We start from the raw sequence: 4,947 nt of genomic DNA, 5'->3' as shown, positions 1-4,947 counted from the left end.
CAAACTGCGTATTCAAAAGTGATCATGGATTCAAAATGCAGAGCTAGAAGGGCAAGAAACATCTTACTGGCAAATATATTGTTTTAATACTGTCAGATGAAACTCAAGTTTTTCATTTTTAGGTGGGGTAACCTGGACTCCAGTAGAAGGTTATAGAGAAAACTTTTATTGCACCCTTGTTTCCACTCTGTCAGTCAAGTGTTTCTAATTGTCAAACTGGATAGATTTAGTTACATGACAGGCTGTGCTTAGACCTTCTTTGCAAGCAGCTTTAGATCTGCAATGCACTTGACAATTGTCTCCTTTTCCTGCTGTACAGAGATACTCTGCACCACGTGCTTCTCCACTCAATTTGTTGTGTGCTCTTGCTTCTTCCAACACATCATATTCTACATCGAGATATGATAGTCCAGGTAATTCTTTACCTTCGTGTATGCTCTGTACAGCCATTCCCAGTAAGCAACCTCCAAAGCCACAGCAGTCTTATTTTCCTGAACATCAAAAAGGTAATGGCACTTTTGAACCAGCGCCTGCTGATTCTCCAAATCAATCACATCCTGGATGTTTTTGGTGGGAAGCCTGTTTTGCTTTGTCTAGCTGGGCAATTTTTTGCTCATTGGGTTTATCAGCAAATTCCCCTGCAGAGGCACCATATTTTTTAACTACGTAGACAAGCAATACTGTTGTTGGTATGGCAGCAATGGTCTCTGGAGTAACCACATGTATTTCTTTGGATGGAAAATATAGCATAAGCCCAGTTGCGAGCACATAGGATCCTGTTATGCTGGTTTTAGGATAAAGAAACTAGAAGAATACCTCAGGGATCAACCCGTGATGAACTTGTTCTCTATATTCAGCAAGAAGTGGTACAGGGAAAAGGCTTGGCGGCCCAGCATGGAAGGTCCTCGATGCCTGCAATACCCCTGGACCAAAGAGGTTTGTGTTCTTCAGGGGGGGCTGCCGTGGCAGCAACAGAAAGTACTACTTGACACAGTCTGGTTAGCAAGGGTCCTCTCAGGGGTCTTGGCTTCCCAGTGGCCTGGACGATAGTCTGTCAGGGGCAGGAGCAAGATGATTGCTTGCAAGTCTCGCCTAGGTGCCTATTTTTTTCAGTAACTATCCTAGGTCTTCCACCTAGATGTAAAAATAATCACAATAAAATTGACAAGATTTATTACAATTATCATTTATTGAAAAACTACTCAAAACTAGGCACCATTAAAAGTGCTTTACATGTTTTAATTTATTGAATCATCTTGGCTACTCTATAAAATAGGTACCATGATAATCCCTGTTTTAGAGATGAGGACACTCATGTTTTTTATTGCATTGGTACTCAATATTTTTGTATCGTTTGTAATTTCTACAATAAGCATATATATTAATTTTGAAAAAAAATAAGCAAAAGGCAAATCACTCAGTAAATAACATTAGGTTGAAATATAGGAAATCAAGGTTTGTGTATTTACCTTAGAAGAAGGAGGGGCTGGAGACATGGTACTGAGCACATTTCCCAACAGGAATGTTTTATCACACAATTGGCACTTCGCTAAGCCTGTCAAACACCTTGTTGATGGCTCCAGGAGTTCTTAACAAGAATACCAGGTACTTGTTATAAAAATAATCCTAGGGCAAAATATTTACTATTTTTAAAAAAATCATCGCCATATATTTGTCTACAAGAATTGTGCTATTATCTTAACTCTTTATCTTGGAGAAGCAATTTTGTTCTTCATCTCTGGATATACCTTGGGAAATTTTGAGTACTGCATTCGGTGTGGTTTGAGAATGATAACGCAGGTCAGTAAATTAGAATTGGTTGAGGCCAATGTCTAGATAAATGGGATCGATACATGGGTCTAAAATCCCCATAGCCAGGGTGCGGTGTTTAGGTAACCCAGAAGTTCCCTATACGCTGCTGGCTGACATAGAATTGCTTAAAAGAATTAGATTGTATGAGGGAGCTTCAGAGATTCTGTCTTGGTGCCATGGAGAAGCACTGGACCTTAGCATTTGATGCTAGCCCAGAGAACAAATGAACCAGGTAGGTCCAAGCCCATCTTCGCAGATATGGGCAGAGAATTCTCAGTGACTAGTTGGGTTAAATGTGATTGCAGGAGAAGGTGGTTTAATTCCCTAAGGCCATAGGCTCTCTTGTGAGGAACGTAGGAAGAATGAGCAAGGGAATAATTAAAATTTCTGAGTTTATATAATGAAAATATAAGTTATTAACACTCAAAAGAAACTTTTGACCCTAAAAGATCAAGCTCCACTGAAAGTATTTAAAAGATTTTTTAAATCTACTGAGAAGAAATGAAAACTTGAGACAGATGACATCATGTTTGGACTTTAAAAGTGCATTTTTTTGTACATTTGAGTTATAGTGTACAAATTTCAACTCTTGTTGTTGTAGTATACTTGGCATGTTACACAGTAAAAGACTTGTTTTAAGGCATGCAAGCTGCCATGAGTCCAAACTGATAAATTTGTTGCTTTTAAACCACAAACAATCATCAAGCAAGGAAGACTTACAAAATTTCCGCAACTCTATTTTTAAGTCTGAAAATTTCTACTCCCATCATCGTGTGGTCAAACTATGATTCAGATTCCTCCCAGGGGCATCCCTAATGCATCTTTGTAAATCCTTAAGTTTCCAAAAGTTCGCAACATCTACCTCAGTTGCCTTGCTGCTCTAGTGCCTTCCACAGCTCACTAGTCCTGAAGCGTGAGGTAACTCCCTACGTATCTTGAGTCAGCTCCAACCAGGATCAATATATCATCCATGGGCCTGCTTTTCCTTTCAAAGTATGATCTAACTTTTTTAAAAAAAGTCTGGGTCTGAAGACATGAGCTCACATTCCCTGTTCAGTCTGGGACATCCACTCTGGTGATGTCACACACGGTTACCCCCACAGTCCCCACCTTCTTCCAAGAGCCGATAAATCATTTGCCTTATAAAGTTCTTGGGATCTCTAAGAGGATGTTCTAAGTCTACTGCTGCTTTTGTTGCATTCTTCTTGGCCCTCCAGAAACGTTCTTCTGAAAATTTAATGTCTTTGGTGGACTATACTTCATTGGTCCAGTGAGAGGGTATGGTTTGGTTTGGGAGCAGCTAAGTAATCGGTTCCGTATTATTCAGAGTAAATGACATTAGCTGCCATAACAAATCTTCGTGATTTATTTCTCATTGCAGTTTGAAGCAGGTTAAGTGATTCCCAAAAACTGTCACTCAGGAATTCCATCTCCTTCCATCAGTGTGACCACACTATCTCAGAATCCTTTGCTCCTAGTTATACAGATAATGGAAAGTATATTCAAGAGACATATTTGGGGTTAGGTCTAAATCCAGCATGTATCAATTCCATCCACATGTGGATGGACCTTCCTTCATTCTAAACAGGTGATATAACTTTAAAGACAGTCCATGTCTAAAGAGACACTGGGGAATATATAGCACACATGCATAGCCATTAATGTTTGCTTGCCCTTGCCTGTCCTCTGGACACCAAAGGTCAGGTGGTTTCCACCTCTGCACACAGAGAACACATTAATCCCATCCTCAAAGGAGATGGCGTGAAGTCCACGAAGTTACCGCATCCGGCTGGCAGTTTAAGGCCTCATTGCTCTGTACTCTTTCCCATCAAACTCAAATACGCCTCCTCTTAATCTTTTAACCTGTAAACTAAAATAATAAGCGATTTCTCCTTCCCTTCAACTCCCATTGTTGATAAGCAATAATGATCAGGGCAAGATAATATTAGTAAACCTCTTCTTGGGAACAAGAAAGGAAGAAAGACCCTTAGAAGTCATTGGTTTATAACAGCAATTTTCAACAGTGTGTGGCAAGAAATTTTAAAAACATGCAATAACTGACTCTTAGTTTGGGACGTGGCCCTCTTTTCCCTTTGAATGTCAAATAAAATATGATGAATAGCCAACACAATAGCCATCAGGTGTGAATGAATCAAAATCATACTAATTTTTTTGTCATATTGGCAAAAAGTACGTTTTTTGGTGCGCCACAGTATTTTAGCAATTAGTTTATGTGTGCTGTGAGATGAACAAGGTTGAATATCGCGGGTCTGTAGACCTGCTGGAATCCCGTGCTGCAAATCTGTGAAGACCTGCTATTTGTGGTGGTGGGGAGAGTGCCCAGGGCATCTCCAGGTCTGCTCTGTAGGAGTGAATCTCTTACCTGGTATTTTCTGTGCTGCTTTGCTTTGCCCTCTGAAAGAATTTCCTCGTCCATTATTCTCGTTGGCCATATCTGAAATGGCTGTTGGTGGCTATGTAGCCTTTAAAACCTGCCTCATACTTTTGAAAGTTTAGGGGTTCATGGGTGTTTTTAAGTTTCAATCAATCTATATATATATATATATATATATTTTCATCAAGGCTCTTGGTTTTTTAAGTAATATTTTCTTAAAAACTTAGGGCATCTGAACTCTGCTTCTAGCCATTTTTGTTTGCCAGTCCCACAGGTCACAAGCTGATTTATTTCTTTGCTTCCTTTCTCCTTTCTCTCTTAACTTAATGGGTGCTCCCTGGGACTGTTCCAAATGTTGTGTTTGAGTGGGGAAGTCAGACTTTTCATATGATTGTGCCACAGATTTTATTAAAGATTAATTGGTTAAGACTTTTTTCTCAAAGCCTCTTTTAGACTCCCTTACAAGCCGGATTCAGAGTCAGGGAGAAAATTTGGAGGCATGAACCCTGAATTCATGTCTTGTTTGTAGACTCAAGAAATATTCTAAGAAAATTATTGTAGGTTGACATGCAGGCATTTCCTTTGTTCTGAGTAAACACGTCAGAGAAATCTATGCAATTTAAAAGCAGAGGGAAGGCAGTGTCTTGAGGAGCCTGGAGCAACAGTGTCACAACTCGTTAGTCTCCTGAGGCACAGATTGCGGTACAAGCATCACAGCAACCCCAGTTCATATATCTGCC

The 4,947-nt window shown here is 39.8% G+C and overlaps 1 pseudogene; it reads right to left on the bottom strand.

Moving 5' to 3' along the window:
- Window positions 1–230: 230 nt before the first annotated feature.
- Window positions 231–4,265, bottom strand: LOC129066836 (ATP synthase F(0) complex subunit B1, mitochondrial-like; annotated as a pseudogene).
- Window positions 4,266–4,947: the final 682 nt, after the last annotated feature.

The sequence above is a fragment of the Pteronotus mesoamericanus genome, unplaced genomic scaffold (genome assembly GCF_021234165.1).
Source record: "Pteronotus mesoamericanus isolate MK-2021 breed Mesoamerican mustached bat unplaced genomic scaffold, CSHL_Meso_final contig_20, whole genome shotgun sequence".
NCBI classification, from domain to species: Eukaryota; Metazoa; Chordata; class Mammalia; order Chiroptera; family Mormoopidae; genus Pteronotus; species Pteronotus mesoamericanus.
Note: the sequence above shows the minus strand (reverse complement) of the source record. Positions and strands in the feature narration are given on the sequence as shown.